The sequence below is a fragment of the Pundamilia nyererei genome, unplaced genomic scaffold (genome assembly GCF_000239375.1).
Source record: "Pundamilia nyererei isolate P.nyererei 1_Seehausen unplaced genomic scaffold, PunNye1.0 scaffold00096, whole genome shotgun sequence".
In the NCBI taxonomy this organism is placed as follows: Eukaryota; Metazoa; Chordata; class Actinopteri; order Cichliformes; family Cichlidae; genus Pundamilia; species Pundamilia nyererei.
The window spans coordinates 22,436-39,674 of record NW_005187497.1 but is presented as its reverse complement, the minus strand read 5'-3'; the positions used below and the strand labels follow the sequence as shown (position 1 = coordinate 39,674).

General features: G+C 38.0%; 1 protein-coding gene across 1 annotated transcript in view; it reads left to right on the top strand.

The window, feature by feature from the left end:
- The first annotated feature begins 15,609 nt into the window (after positions 1-15,609).
- The window catches only part of eya2 (EYA transcriptional coactivator and phosphatase 2), a 24,059-nt gene continuing 22,429 nt past the window's right edge, over positions 15,610-17,239 (top strand). The window contains exon 1 of the mRNA XM_005739986.1: positions 15,610-15,950. The gene's annotated coding sequence lies outside the window, so the exon portion shown is untranslated. The remainder of the gene's footprint in view (positions 15,951-17,239) is intronic.

Sequence of the window (17,239 nt, the reverse complement as noted above, 5' to 3'; positions counted from 1 at the left end):
GTATCATCCAGGTAAGCAAATCCCAAAAAGTTGATTCTGTCCATCTGGATGTAACATTTTCAGTGGAAGAAACATTTCATGAATCATCCAAGTGACTTCCTCAGTCTCAGCTGATTGCAGGTTTCCCCAACCTTAAAAACATTAATTATATTTAATAACATTAACCAACTCTGGTTACCGTCTCCACAGCAGCTCACATCCCAAAGAAATAGTTTGAGCTAGCACAAGTCCACTGTTGTGACATTGGCTTCAGAGCTTGACCCATCTTATCATGTTACTCTACTTCTGACACTGTTGGGAGCTAACATTCATTCAGATTTTTTTTTAAAGAAAAAAAAAAACTAAACAGACACAAAAAACATTATAGAGCTCTCATAGATAAGAGGCATGGAGGGCACGTGGGTTAATTTGAAAGACTATGGAGGGCATGACTAATCAAAGGAGTATTCGCTTACTGGTCATACTTGGTCTTTGGTCCTTACAATTTTTCTCACAGTGCTCATTTTTCTACCATCTTTACAGATTTCCCTTCCTCTACCAAAGGTTGGTTGCTGTTTTATGATAGCAAAGTTATTTGTGAGGATGAAGATTTATGCTTTAATATGCTTGTCCCATTTCTTTCTGCTCCCTGGGTTCCCATAAATCAGTACTTATATGGAGCCCAGCATTGCTTCTCATGGGACATGCAAGGGCTAAAAACAAGGGGGCATGAAAGATAAATCAAAGAGTTTCTGAATATTATCACCATCCTATTATTTCCTGAACATTTAGTTCATAGTTCAGTGTGAAGTGTCTGTATAATATCAGTTCTTTTGTCCTCTTCTCTTAAAAAAAACTTAATGAAGAAGCAATTGTGAACGATTTATTGTCTACCTCTGATTTACTGGCGAAGCTGTCGGTGAAGTTTTTGCAGTAAGATTTGGTGAAATAAAATGAGCCCCATTAATGCCACCCAGACCATTATGACTGAGCTGTCTGAGCACTTCTGTCAGAGGTCTGTTCACCGAGGCCAGATGGCAGAAAGAGCGAAGGAGGAGAAAGAGACAGATGACAGAAAAGAGTGAGGTAAGAGAAGGACAAGATGAAAAACTGGGTGGTTTGGGCTTTCCCTAGCATTCCACATTAAGCTCTGAACCCAAACCACACATACAGGCACAAATACAGTATATCCACACATAAACACTGGAGTATTCACTCCAGACTCTGAACCCAACCAGTGGCTCTGATCCAACATTAACATGGTACCGTCCATAGCCACGTGTGGCACCATGGAGCAAGACTGGATTGTTCTGCCAATTTCTCTGTGGCAAAGCTGGTGTATGGAACCAAACGATGAAGCCAACAACATCCCATTGTCACTGCCAAACCCCTTCTTTCTTCTTCTGTGGTGGTAAGACTGGTCTCTTGTAGTGACAAGGGCAACCTGAGATACGTGGAGTGCCCCTCATTTGACTGTATTGTCTCATCTCGGGCCTTTTATTAAGAACTCAGCGGGCTTATTATTTTTATTATGAACTGCCTGTGTTTTTGTCCTCAGGATGCCAGGCTTCAGTGCACACAGCTGTTTCTCCTCAACTCCCATGTTTTCTTAACTTAAGAGGTGCTTTTGCAAAATGCCGTTCAGATATTTTTCTTCAGCATCCCCCCAGACTATGCCTATCTATTCACTAGTCTGGCTTCTCTTTTTTTCTCCCTTTCCCCTATCCAGGATTAAGCCAAGCTGAACTGCCATGTCTTGAGGCTGAAGTGACAGACTAGCCATATTATGTCGAGTACAACAAGCCAGATAATCATTAAAGCATGAAATAATAAATCCAAATTTGCCTGGTTTGTCTCAAGCAGGGCACTCCAGTGTGTTTGAACATTCAAGGTGGCGATAAGAAAACAAAAATGATCTCAGGAATGTAAACCCTATGTAGACTTTGAAATGATAATAATAAAAAAGCACCACAGGAAAGAATTAGCGGTGATGAACAATATTCAAAATAGACATACTTCCTCTATGTCCAGCTGATGAAATTCTACTGGGAAGATTTATGGGATATATTTTTATCTATCATTAATCACACCCCCACTTCTTTTAAGAGAGGGTCATAAAGTGAATGTGGAGACATCAGGCTTCTAGCTAACAACATGGAAGTCTGATCAATAGCACAGATCAGGTTTCCCAGCTACATCGCAGAGAGAAAGTAAAGCAGCAGCTGTTTAGAGTTTCAATTTGGATATTAGGTGCCAAGCTTAGAAAGAGCAGAGAGGCATTCCTTAGTGCAGTTCAACATATGGACAGTTCGTCTGTGTAAAAGATGGCTCAAAGGACAGCTTTCTATTTTTGGTGTTTAGACTTAAATTGGACACAGGGACAAGTTCAACTTGGGTTGCAAACAGACTCTTCATTGCAGTTCATGTTTGTTTGTTTTTAATTTATGGAACTTCTTTTGAAATATGTTCTCCAATGTCTTGGCAATCAGAAGGTAAAAGATAATCAATCAAGATAATCTTGTTTATCCTTTTCTTTCCAAAAGTCCTTTTAATATTCTCTAAAACATGATTGGGGTTACACACACTGAAACAGAACTTGTTAATGTACCAAAAGCTGTCATTCTTTCTACATACACCATTTGTTTTGGTTTTGCTTAAAGAATTTAAATAATTGATTATGCATTTCACCTGGTGATCACATGCTGGTGTCACTACTATAATGAAATCGTATTTGTTTGTCGCAGATACAAAGGCTAAAGACTAAACCAAAATAGTTCTATTCGATTGCCAGCTGTCACAAAATCAATAAAAACAATGTATAATACAATGTTTGTCTGTAAAATCTAAAGACTATGATGAAGAAAAAGACAAGCAAAAAAAAATTCTCACAAATTTAACACATACAGAGGACCTCAAGCTGCGCCCAGAAGCAGAAAACATGATTCACGCTTTGAGACATGCAGAAACTCCTGCAGCCGTCAGTTTTTATGGATCCCCAAAGTCCTATTATCACAACCCTCTAGCATGAAACAAGCACATATTCGCCAATGCTTTGTAAGTGGGCCCAGCAAGTCATTGTTAATGTCAGCTGATTCACTGCGCTTACATTGCTCTAAAAACTGTTCAGACTTGACATAATCTCTATGCAATTTCACCAGAATCTCAGTCTAGAATGATGTAGCGATTAGTATTCACTGTGACCAGCGCTATATCAAAATAGTGAAAACAGAGGAGGAAACTCTGCTCTGGATAAGAGAAACAACAAAGGTTAACTTGAAGCAGCACGACTCAGTGACAGTTTTGATGCAAAGTGAGTTTGCTTATGTGTTTGAGATTTATTATAAAGTAAAGTTCAGCAGTCAGCTAACAAAAATGAAACGTATACCGCTTAATTTAGATTTCAAAAAACAACAAGTTACAAACCCTTTCCCAAAACTGTGAGTATTTGTCTTTTTATGGCAAGGATGTGTTGCTGTTAAACCTTACTACTGAGTCATGCTTTTCTTCTCCATCACCACAGTCTAATGGCAGTAAGACTAGACTTGGTAAAGCCAGAAAAGGGGGATGGTAGAATGGATGATCTGTCACCATGTTAAGAAAAACACTCAGCATCCATCAATTATACTCCCAGGACAGTTGACTTTCTTTCTGTCCTGGTGGTTTATCAATAAAGTGATTACCGTAATAGAGAGAAATCTGTCCTTTAAAAGCCTCATTAGTTGGGATATACCGTAATTAAACCAGCAGTGAATTCGTTAAGATGGTCAGATGTGTGAATTATTGATAAGTTAGTTGAGATTTTAGAGGATCTCTGGGGATGATTAATAATTGATACCTTCCATTTAGATTAGTACATGATCATGAAAACAGTCATTGTGTTAACATAAGAGAATTTGAACTGTTCATACATGTATCCATCATGCTGATTCCTTCATGTTCTTGGGCCTCAACTAGTCCAGCAGCAGCAATGAGAAGCAAAGTCCAGCAATCATGTGTGTAAATACTTGCCTGCCTTGGTGACTGCTTGAAAATTTCCCTCAATTGTCTGCAGAGTTATTAAAATCAGGCCCTGTGTCCTTCTGTACCCAGTCTGAGTAATAACAGGGTAATGCAGTAAGTCAAACAGTCTTGTTCTAATTAGGTGTGGTTGTGTGCAGCGTTCCAGTGCCTGTCGACTGCTCACAGACACGACCATAAACACGTTGGCCTCAGGAGTCATTGGATTCACAGCATAGACTATAGGGCATAGATGGATCCAATAAAGCATTTTCTGTCAATGATCAATGAGAAAAAGAATAATAATCACATGGGAATGCTGTTAAAAAGTAAAAATAGCTGAAGGCAATGGAAAGGGGAGAGAAGCAGTAGGTTGCAGCAGTTTGGCATCCACTGGGGAATGTTTGCTGATTTGTTTTGTGCGAGAATTTCCTAGAATAAAATTATTCAAACAATTTTACCAAAAAACAAAAAACCAAACAAAGCAAAATGAAAAATAAAACTATAGAAGAAAATTCCTCAATTTTCCTAACCTCATAGTGGATCAAGAAAATACAAAGACTTTTTGCAACTGAAGCTAAATTATGGCTGGTGTCCTTGTACGCTGAATTATCTTACCAAGTAGTGCGGTTTTGTTTTTCATGTGGTTGCAAAATGACAAAATGACACAGTGGACTAAAGCTTTGAAGTGACATGATGACAAACTGCCGCTTTACCAGTGTTTGGTTCATAGCTATAAAACATTTGTTACATCCTCATATTTAAGTGTTTACAGAATGTATCGGGTTTTATAAAACAAAGGCATCTCAGTTATGTCTATTGTCATCACAACCATGAGAGCAATTTATAAATTAATAGTCAAAAAGCAAATGTTTATTAGACCAAATGATTTAGGGGTTAAATTGTTTAATGTGAACCTGAAGATCACTCATCAAACAGACCATGAATAACATCTGCACAGACTTTGGACTGGAAAGGAGGTTGTTAATGTCATGTGGTCCACGTGAAGATACAAGATGGCAGATTAAATGCTGAGCAGTAGTTAAGACCAGCTGTAAAGTTAATTGTTAATAAATTGTCAAATTAATGGTTGAATTACATGTTCTATTCATATTTAATGTGTAATTAAAAGAAGTTCACTGAATCACTAAATAATAAAAATAGATTGCAGGAGACAGGCATATACAAACAACACACACACATCCATGCTGCATATACATATACTATCATGATATTCAGAGTATACAGATAAAAATATACAATTCATTTGAGTATAGCCATGAGCATATCTTTAAAAAGTTGCTTTTAAGTGATTAAAATATTTACAAAGCAAGTCTTCACTGTATCAGTTCAGCTGGTTTTGAAACATTGACCATATTAATTTTTGTTAGAATGTGTTTTATCCTGGAATTCCTCTCTTCTTTTACGTTTTCTGTATATGGATCTTTATAAAAGCTCTTTTTTTTTAATCTTTCATAAACTAATCACACAGTTCTTTCCTATTATGCATGATGACTTATCCCTCTACAACCTGAAGTAACTGGATAGCAGTTGGGCCTTGTATGTTCTTTACTTATTTATTGGTCGCCGAGCAGGATTTTGTTTGCCTTACAGTGTGTTAACTTAGACTTCCTTGCTCTCTTTCCCTCGGCCTTCAGCTCGTTGTGGGCGGAGTTTTCACACACTTTGCAGTGACAAGACAATGTGCAACAAGGTGAGGTGAAAATCCACTGCCTGGAGCCACCAAGCAGAGACGAAAGGAAATGAAAACATCACTTCTTTTTTCACACCTTTACCTTTCCCCCAGCCTATCCCCACCTCTCTTCTCCTTCACTCCCTCTCCTTCTTTCTCTCTCATTCACCCCAGGCATTGAGTTGATAATCCAAAAAGGTCACCTGTGGCCTCCTTCTCTCACCCCTCCTTTCTATTTCTCTTCTACAAAGAGACGAGGGAAGAAGAAAAAAAAAAACGAGCCTGAGGGAGTTTCAATCCTGAAGTAAAACAAGTGTCTCTTCTTCTCATTGCAATTTTCTCCCACATAATTTCTTTGTTCAGTGAGAACCCTTCATTTATTCATGAGGGTGAAAAGGTCAAACAGGTATAAAATGCAAGTCACTTCAGGGTTGAAGAGCCTGTTTCATTAAGATTTGCTAAGAAAACAATAATACATGTATGTAGAAATGCATGACACATAACATTGTAAATATGTGTTGGGTTTTTTGTTGATTCGATTGTTTTGCTTGAATGTTTGTTTTTAGGAACGTGGATTAGTGCAAAGTATTATTCAAAATGAAAAAAAAGATTGATTTTGTCCTGTAAACCAAAAAGAAAACTAGTGCAGCTTTAAACACACCAATAACCTCTTAAAATCTCCGTATCTATCCATTAGCTGTGTGTCTAGCTATCACTTTTCAAATTATTGATTTGCAGTGATCAATTATATGGCTTTGTGTACATTTTTGGTGGAAGGAATGAAAGGTCAAAGGCCGCGGGTAGGTCCCCCTTCCCACATTCATTTGTAATAAATCAATATTTACACAGTCCAAGCAGACGGGTAAACTGGTGGAGCAATTTGTACCATTTCCATGTTATATCAATAATCACTTTAAAGACAGTGTTACTCATGAGTATCCCACCGCTTTGGGACAAATGAAATCAAGAGGTTATAAAAGTAAACCTCAATTCTGTACAATATCTCTCGTTTTTATATAGTTTTCAAACAGATATACTGTTATACTTATTAAGTCAAAGGAAGGTGAAAGCAAATTAGTTTCACAGAATTTTAGAGGTGGGCAAGAAAATGTATCAACCTCCACCTCAAGAATTCGCTATAGTTATATGGGTGTTTTTAAAATATAAGTGTGGTGGTTTATAGGTGCCTAAAACCTTTCTGCTTTCGCCATGCATAACCCATGCATAGTAATGCTGTTCTATATCCACAGTCCTAATAATTTTCAACATGTTTACTTGGTATTCTCATGGTTTGTCATGGTTTTTAATCATGTTCTCTTTTTGTTTGCACCTCACTGTTGTGAATTTTTAATATATTTTATTTTTCTTTAGTTCTTTCTTGGAGGACGTAATATGTCTCAAAATTTATTGTCCATGTGGAGAAATGTCTTTATTCCAGCGTTCACTCCTTAACTCTTTATTTTGCACTTTGCCCCAATATCATTATTCTTTATCCCTCATAACCCACTTTGTTTTTGCTGACAGTGATAAAACATTTTGCTCACTGAAGCCGAAATCACGCAGACATGCGCACACAGGTCATGTAATGAAGACTTCCTTCCCTTAGCCTTCCAGCCATGGGAATTCAGCCCAACACTGACGCAATGACATCATTCAGTCCAATGCAGGTCATGTATAATCACTTATTGAATTAACATAACCAAACAAACAAAAATGTTTGTTTTAGTTCTGTGGACAATTGATCATGAACTTCAAAAAGACCACTTACTTTTAGGAGCAACAAAAATAAATGGAAGACATAATTCATACTTTTTAACGTCAGATGGTTATTTCTATTATAAGTAAATACCGATGCTCTGTTCATGTGTTGTTTGTCATGAGAGCTGTATTATTGGCTGACTGTTAAGCAGGGAAATCCCCTCTGCTGATTGCTTTGTTCTGTTGTGTTACCACAACAGCAGTGAACGGAAAGCAGTGGGTACTGTTTGAAACAGTGGCCAAAGCATTTTTAAAGCAAATACTATGCAATTGTATTTGGCAATATTTTATCTTCGCTTACGATTTAATAATGAGCAAGATGAGCTCAGATTACAAAGTCATCCTGTGTTATGCTCAGATGCCACAGGGTAAACGTATTTAGACGCAATTTTGAGAAGAATAGAAAAGGAAACTGAATATGTGTGAGATCAATCTTTCAGGATATTAACATGCAAGGACTTTGCAGGATGCACTGAAATTCCTGAATATTTACTCACATAACAATGTCAGTGAAGTTTGTTTGTTTTTTACCTTATCCTTCCTCTGGATAACTGGTGCCAGAGTCTAGCTCTGATATGTGTCTTGAAATGCCCAAAGAATTAAATAATTTATACAATGTTCCAATGGTCCCTGTAGGGACAGTGAGTGAAATGTCCCCACAACCATTCTTGATTCTTTATATTTGGCTATGTTATGTTCCTATCAGAATTAACAATAATTGCTTCAGTGCTGTCCATTCAAAACTTTATTTGGATTTGTTCTTAGATATAAGCTCATCTACAAGTTAAGTTCCTGACCTGCATCTATAAGTTACATTTGTCTCATCTCTGAGGCTAGATAGATGTGGAGGCTATCCCAGCTGCCACGGGGCTAACAGAGAGACATATAGCCATTCTCATTCACATTCACACTTGTGGGCAGTTTAGAAGCACCAATTAAGCTAACCCCACTAACTTCATGTCTTTGGATTGCAGTAGGAAGCTGAGGAAGCTAGAGAGACTCCAGGAAGAGATGGGGGGGGGGCACTTGTCTCTAACGCTGAAATGAAAGCCCCATGTCAGCAAACAGAACAGGAGCTTCAAACAAATCGGGATTTTGCTCAGTGAGTCCAACGTGGATGGTAAGCACATTTGTAATGTCTCCACAAAGGTCAAGTCAGAGTCATGGAGGTGAATACTTTCCTTGTATCACTGTTGTTGATACCAAACATGGCTGTATAGTAACCTTTTGACTTCAGTGATGTCTGTTTAGTTGAGACATGGTTCTTCCTTTTTCCTGCTTCAGAAAATGATTACCTGAAAGAAATCCATTCAGCTGCGAATCCCTATCACTCAGGAATGTGAGTTCTTTGTCATCACCAACTACTCAAAAAATCTGAAAAAGAAACTGTACATAACTGTTGATAAGACAATGGGTTGTGTTGTTGCGAAACTATTTCTTTCCTCAAGTCACCTGAACAGAAGAGAAATGCAATATTCTTAACACACCTAGTCCCTATCAAAGGAAGGAGAAAAGGAGAAGGAAAAAAATCGGTCCTGGATCTTAAAGACTGGTGTTTTTCAGAGTTGTGGGAACTTGTGACTCTATGTGAGAACATATCCGTTCTCAAATCTGTGCGTGTGCACAGGAAATGGAGAGGTTGAAAACTTTTTTTTTTTTTTTTTTATGTTTGGGGTGCAGGTAGAGGTCTCAGAAGTGTAGTGTTGAGGAATTCCTTTAGGATATCATCCATCATAGGAGAGTTGGACACTGGCTGAGGTTTTTCTTTATTTGCATCCATAGGGGAATTATAAATCACCAGAAGTGAGAACAAGCGTCAATCGTGTGAGGTGTTATTTGAACACCAGCTGTGTTTTAGGGACATTTGTAGTTTGGGTTTCTTGAGTTTCTTGTTTTAAGGCAGTTGCACTCTTTTTATTTAGGTGTTTTCTGTTAGTAAAGGCTATTAAGACGGAAGTCATGCCTTGTCACGCCCTGTGTTGACTCACAGGCTATGTAATACATAAAGCAAAAACGTAAGCCATTTTCACACAGATTGACACAGCAGCAGTTGTGTTCATACACATGGGAAAATCAAGAATTGAATACCTGCCCTGAGGTTGTTGAATTTGACATATCCGCTGAAGACATTCCTTTAAGTTTAATGCTGTGTACTACAGTACTTGGGTTTGGTGAGAAAAGCTTTAGCAAACCAAGCAGTTTTCCCACGGTTCAGTTGTTAAACTAAAAGTTGGCAGAGGATGAGTCTTAGTGTACCTGCTGTGTAAATCAACAGAAAATGTTAATGCTCTGAGGACTGAATGACAGTTAGTGTAGAAAGACTGATTTGTCTTTCCTGCTTCTGCAGCTGAAGATCAACTGCCAACAATGCAGAAATATAATAATTATAATAATCATCATCATAACCATAATAATAATTTAATTATTTTTAAAATGGCTCATTTTAAATCCATTAAAGAATTGATTAGCATGCCAAAACTTGCACAATTCAAACTCAATATTTTTGAGATTCCGTTAAAAAGAAAATTGTGATTTCTTCTCTGACTCTGAGTTTTAACCCTTTATTTCTCCCTTTGCCTTCATTCAGGAGATGAAACAAAGGATCTACATCTACAAAATCTACAAATTTACAACACAATATGATGAATTTTTTATTTCGTTTTTCCTTTTTGTAACACAAAGGTCATAAAAAGGTCACTATGTGGTATTTGTACAAGCTGAGACACAATGACACAAATACCTTGCAGTATACTATAATACAGTCAAACATTGCAATGTGTCAAGTACTGACACATGATTTGTAATCTCCCAGGCAGGAAGGTCGTATTTATTGCAGGGTTGTTTAAATGGAATGCATTGTTCCCATACATGCTATTTACGTTACAGTCAACTCCCTGCAACTTAATTAAAAATATAAAGTGTTCTCTCTTATGACACCTTAATACTTCTATATTTCTTTATCTAAATAAAAATACAGAGGAAACTTTTCTGAGCTATTAAAAAAGCTGAACTCTAAAGCTGTATTGCTCGCTCAGTGTTGTTACAAGTGCATTTCTAATGTTATTTCTCATGCTGTATAAACATTAGTCATTTAGTACAGTGTATCAGACGAGTGGGCAGCCCCTTTAGGCATGGGGTTTCATCCCGCTGTGGAACCAACTATGTCTGAGGCTTATAGCTCGAAACATCTGTTGTAATTTCTGTCAAATTGAACTTTTATTACCTGGTCATTAAAGCCCCAGCAATGGCAAAACCAGATGGGTTCTTGCTGACCTACAACTGCTTCTTTTTTATGGTGTTGGTGAAAATTGAACCAAAGGAAGCCGTGCGCTTTATAAAATTAAGGCAATCATTCCCACATTCCTGAGACATAGGGGGCATTGAAGAGGGCGAAGAGGGGCTCAGAACAACAAGGCTGTGAGTATGTGTGTGTGTGTGTGTGTATATGTGTGTGTACGTTGGCGGGAGCTTGAATGCATATATGGTAATGATATAAAGTGAATAATTAAATGTAATCCAGATCACTTTACATAAAACTGTAAAGTAGATCACTGACCTCAGGAGAAAACCACACTCCTCCAGTGCTTTTTCTGTTTTTAAACCAATACATTTAGATGATTAAATATTAACATTTTATTTTTCTCTCCAGTCAAAACCCAACAACAACATTCCTTTGCCCTGCACATGCGTGTGTTCCCAAGGGCCTGTGGTTAGAGGCCAGGGTCAGTTAAATAATACGCACATCATATAGCTAGCCTGGGTGAAACTTGTCTCATTGGGAGGGAGGACTGGTCCCAGTGGGGAGGAATGGAGGGATACTGGGTCTGTTTATTAGAGACAGAGAGAAGAGAAAAATGCTTCCAAAAAAGTAGCGAGGAGGTTTTCAGTATTTTTACTCAGTTTTTTCGACCTTGCTTTTGTGATTGATTGGTCTACATTTACTATATTTTTGGTTAAATGTGTGATATTTTTCTCAAATAGATAAGTGGAAGAAAAAGGATGGATTCCAATCATTTAATGAATATTATAACTTAACTGAAGAAAGTTAGAAACTGAGCGTTTTGGTGAATATGACAGGGTTAAGAATCATGTGTATAATTTTACACTACTTCTGATTAAGGGAAATATGGACAATGTATCAAACAGCACTTCCTTCATTTCCTACTAAAAAATGAAAGCAAAAATCAAGGCAATATCTTTTCAAAGAATTCTCCCTGTAAGCTTTCTAGACATGGCGTGCGAAAACACAAATGACTGACTCAGTCGTTACCCTCCCCACCCCTACTGCAAAATCTGTGCTCACCAACTGAGCTCATGTGAGAAAAGAATGGCAATTGTCTGATAAATTCACAGGGAGAAGTGGACGTCATGTGTCCCACCTCCTGCATGCCCTACCCAGGCAGCACCCGTACCGAAACCAAACGCTGTGTTTCCTGCAGAGAAAGCACGTCTGAAGTGGACTATTTCCTGCTGTGTGCTACATGTGAGAAGGTACAACTGCGGACAACCTCCTAACTCTTCTGAGATTGCCCGCAGTTTTGTGCGAAAACACCCAAAGAAAACAACTAGCTGACAAAGACAGTAAGGTGCAGGGTGATTTTATGTAATGTATTCAAGAACACTTGACGACGATTTGAGCAGGAAGTGGTATATCATTGTGAAGTTGAACGTAATCCGATGGGGTAGATGTCAGTTTTCAGTCTAGAGTTGACGCTTTGGTGGCTGTATGTGGGGCATTTAAACACAGATGTAGCGGTTATAGGGCTTTTCTTCCTTTCACATGGCATTAAGCCCTGCAAAGTATAAGGTTACATTCATTTTTCCTAATGTTTATATTCTCCCTCCTTCCCTTTTCTGAGTTTTCTCAGTGTCCCTCAGCATGGGAATGATAACGCTTATGTGACATTTGCATGAATATTTCACACAACAAAATGTTTAACGTCACATGAGAGTCTTCTTTGACAGGCTCACATTTCAACGCAGGTTTTTTATTATTATTATTATTGCTCAATGATACAGCTTGGACTTCCAGAAAATTCATAAGAAGCCTTCCACTAACTTTGTGGCAGGAATGCCGATGACACACTGTGACAGTAAGTGTATGTCAGCAGATCGAAAGACAGCTGGCTGAGGAATCACAGGAAGACAGAGACAATGGCAGCTTTTATTTCTTCACCACACACTGGAGTTGAAGAAAGCAGTTGGCCTGCCTGCCTCTTGCTTGAACAATTGGCAGACTAGGTCGTCATGTCTGCATCACAGTACTTTCCAGAGCTATTGTCGTTTTGCACCTCTGCTTTGTAATATCACAATGTAGATCTAGGTATTTTTCCTTGACTCCATGGCACTGAAATGATACCATCATAAAGGATTACAAGGAGAACAGTGTCAGCTTCAAGGTGTTTCTAGGGGCCATTAACACAGCACTTAAAACATAGATGTTCACGAGTATTGAAATTTAAAGCGACAAATTAAAAAGTTGCTAATAGTTAAAGATTTCTGTTTTTCTTTGTACAGATGTGATGTTTAAAATGAATTCTGGTACACATCAACATTTCAGAAATGTTTAATATTTTTTTTATTTAATTCTGACAATAATTTTACCTAAATGTGTCAAAGCATATGATTTATCATTTCACACAGAAAGTAGAATGCTTTTGAGATCTACAAAGCTCTTTTAAATGTGCATATCCAAAGTTTGTGAAACAAACACTGTGCAGCAGACTGACGCTTTAACATATGGAATGTTTAGCTAACACAAGTGACTTCCTCCTACTAAATACATTCTTGTGCGACTCTAACACACTTTGGGGATAACACGTGTCGGTCCCAGACACGGAAACAAGGGAATAGCCTCCCTGACTTTCTGTACTGCTACATCTCAAATCTTGTTAGTACTGAACATTGTCATAAAATATAAATATTTCAAAAAAACAAGATTTAAGTAGTTACCGTGACATTTTCTATAGTCTTTTACTAGCAAAAACCAAGCATTTCCCTATAGACTCATTACTGTCATCACTCATCAGACAAGGCGGAGATACCAGTTTCTCCAGTGACAGAAGCCTCAGTAGGCCAGTATGCGCTGTGAGTGCTTCAAGTCTTGCAGTATGTTTTGCAAAGTTCATAAATCATCTTCACAGCCAATATGTTTTCCTTTATTATTGCTTTCACTATCACTCCTATTCTATAACTGCCAAGTGCAACAGGTTCAGACTCATGCTTTATTGAACGACCCAGAAAAAAACAGCCTGACTGAGGAAATAAAGTACAGATAATATTAAAACAGAGAAACAACACAGTGAGGATGAAAATCCCCTTTTAATTTTGGAAAATAATACATTGGTCTTCAGTTTTTTGTTTTTTTTGTTCTCCATTATTTTACATTGTGTCAGAAAAAATATTTTAAACCAGGCCAGTTTTTTTAATGAAACGTGTATATATGTGGCAAGCTGAATGACCTTTGAGGTTTACATATAAAACTGCACGTTTCTATGAATGTGTTTGGTTAAGCAAAAAGTCAGGATAGAAAATGTGTCTCTGTTACTTTTGAACCACTTCTTCTAAATGTCTTCTGCTTTCTTGCCATTCTCTCCCCTCTATTTTAACAAAAAGTATTACCCTAAAGCAGTGGTTCTTAACCTTGTTGGCGGTACCGAACCCCACCAGTTTCATATGCGCATTCACTGAACCCCTCTTTAGTGAAAAATAAAATATGATTTTTTTCAAATTCAAGACATAGATATGTTTTTTATTGGTGCACAAAATGAGCGGTGCATGTCACGGTGGAGGCTCTGCCGAACCCCTGAGACCGACTCACCGAACCCCGATCGAACCCAGGTTAAGAACCACTGCCCTAAAGGTTGTTCCATTCTTTTATTTGGAAAGGTCAGTGATGTCAGTATTAGCCCAGATGTAAAGTAGCACAAATCTCCCCCCAGGAGTCCTTACGTATCCATGTCTGCGGGTGTGGAGATGGTGTCAGTGAGCGCATCCTGTTGTCCATGCTCAGGAGAACCTGTTTCCTCCTGAGTCATGGCTCCCAGCTCCGACCCAGAAGTCCTCATGTTACAGAATATACACAGAGACAATGGCTCACAAGGTGGACACACATAACGTGGGCACAGACACAAATATTCTCATCATATTAAACAAAAGACAAGCTGAGGATAAAACAACTGCACTGTGCTTCCTCAGAGTCACGGGAACTCACTAGAAGTGAGGGCTGCAATCAGACCGACATATGTTAGATTCATTTCATTCAGCAGGTGTTGTTAGAACTGCACATCCACATGACCTGTTTGGATAACCTTGAATGATCTTTGACTTTTCAGATACATGACTAGACCCAATACAGCGTGAGCAGTCTAAATGGCTGCATGAAAATGTTAGGGTTATGACTTTTCTTTTTCTTCGATTGTTTATTTTTAAGTGAATGATTGTTTGAGGTTTAAAAAACAGATAGATTACACACATAATAAATGTGTGACAAATGAAGGAGTTATTTGAAAGACATTTTTATTTTCTTGTATCATGTATGATATAATTCAGTAATGGAAAGTACAGCTGGCAAAGGTCTGTACTTTTCTTAGGCGTTTAGAGGTTGGGGAGAATTTATTCTAATACTGGTATTCTCCAAGTAATGCACATTAAAATTTCGGATTTCAAGTTTCTTTAATGATGTTTTATGTACTTTATCCAGTGTGCACATATAATGAATAATAAAAAGACCCCCGCTTATAAAAGCTGAGTAATATCAAATTCATCTCAGCTCTATGTTATCTCTCATCTTTAAAGTAAGCTACAGTCACACACACACACACACACACACACACACACACACACACACACACACACACACACACACACACACACACACACACACTAAAGATAACTACTGCTTGATAAGTCTGTCGATGCCCAGGAGTTATTTACCACAAGCTAAGGAAACTCTTCATATCTGGAGTGCAGAGTCCTCAGCATCAGCGTGTCTCCCTCAGTAGTTTCAGCGTCGTTGTGTAAACACAGGCGGTGATGAGCCTTTGACCAAACAAAGATTTAAAGTTAGGCGAGAAGTGAGGCACTTCTGCTGAGGGCATAAACGAGGAGTGGCTGAGACATGGGGGGCGCGCACGCACACACACAAACACACGCGTTCAGGCTGTGTGCAGCGCGCACGCACTTCTTCGGTAGGAGTAGGAGGAGGAGGAACCAGGAATCTTCGCTCATTTACTTAACACCGCTTCCCCATCGCCGGGAAAGCAAACACGCTCCTGAAGCTGCAGAGTGCGAGAAGAGAGATCGATGCGAGTCAGTGTCTACAGAAAGCTGTCACCTAGAGACCCTCGATTTAAAGCGTCCGCTTTTTCTTCCTCCTCATCTCAGGAGCTCCAAGTCAACAGGAGCGTGTTGTCACTGATTTCCTGGGACACTTGGGGGAAAGACCTGCGGGCTCTCTCCTGGGCATGGAGAGGCTCTGATCGGTAATCGGATTTTTCCTGCATATGCCTTATTCTGAATTATGGTAAGTTTGATATACCTTGTTTTCTGTCTTTTATTTATTTATTTATTTATTTATTTATTTATTTATTTATTTATTTATTTATTTATACAATAAGGCATCATATCATTACATATATCACTTCATGGATTTACTGATTTAAACCAAACAATCCGCAGAGTTTGATGCTCATCTGTTTCGCTGCGAATTTTTATGTATTTCCTGATACTTCCAAGTCTGACTGAGAGCTTTTGAGATACATATTACAGAAAGCATAATTTGTCCCGTTAAGAGAGTTTTTCTTTTTTCCCCCGTTTTTTCAAATCGTACCAGTGAAAAGTGTATACTAAAGTAAATTTACGGCATAATATTTCAGCTACACTGTTATATTTTTTTTCCTCGTTTGGCTATTTTAAAATTATAATTATTATTATTATTATTACACAATTAGGGTAATATAATGACGGTATTATTGGTATTGTTAAAATGTTTGTTTTTATATATTGTTTTATAATTTGATTTTTAAAAATAAGACAGCCCAAATGTAATGTATAATTATAGGAATCTTCAAAGCCGTGATACAAACAGTACTTGGCACCATTCCTATTTGTGTAGGGACAAATGTTTTCTAAAGCGGAAAAATTCCGCGCCATATACAAGTAAAACTGGTTAGTTTTGTTTTTGTTTGTTTGTTTGTTTCAGGGTATTTTAAAAATCCTATGGGCTGAGAATAGTACATTCTAACTGATTAAGCATTTAACTATAATTCTTAAAAAATAATTCCCAGCAGTAGAAAATCCCCAAATCACCAACAGCAAAACGGTTATTTTGTGTCTTGTCAAGCCATTAAAAAAACTGGGGCAGAAGTGTGTGAGGTGCCTTCTCTTTAGATTGAGCTCCTTTTGTTTTTCTTGGTGGGCTTTGAGTCCGTGGACTAATTTTTGCTCGGGCCTATAAGTACAGAAGATTACACCCAAATCACTGACACCCGTGTAGCAGCCACGCAATGACCCTCAATGAGTAAATTAGGGGAGCCTCCCCGTTAGCGTTTTTCAAAGACTGGTATTCATATTTGTCAAGGACTCCTTCATTGCTCCAGACTAGAAAACTCGCTCTACTGTTTTGCCAGTCATTCAAATTACTTTTAAACATTTCTATCGGTTACAGGGTTGGAAGAGTAATGAGTAATGGGGTCCTCTGGTTTTAGCATTTACATAGTAAATGTATTGACATGAAAAAATTCTGACATTGCATTGTCTTGGATTTCTAGTAGACTTTTGCCATGATATATAGATAAAACATATATATATATA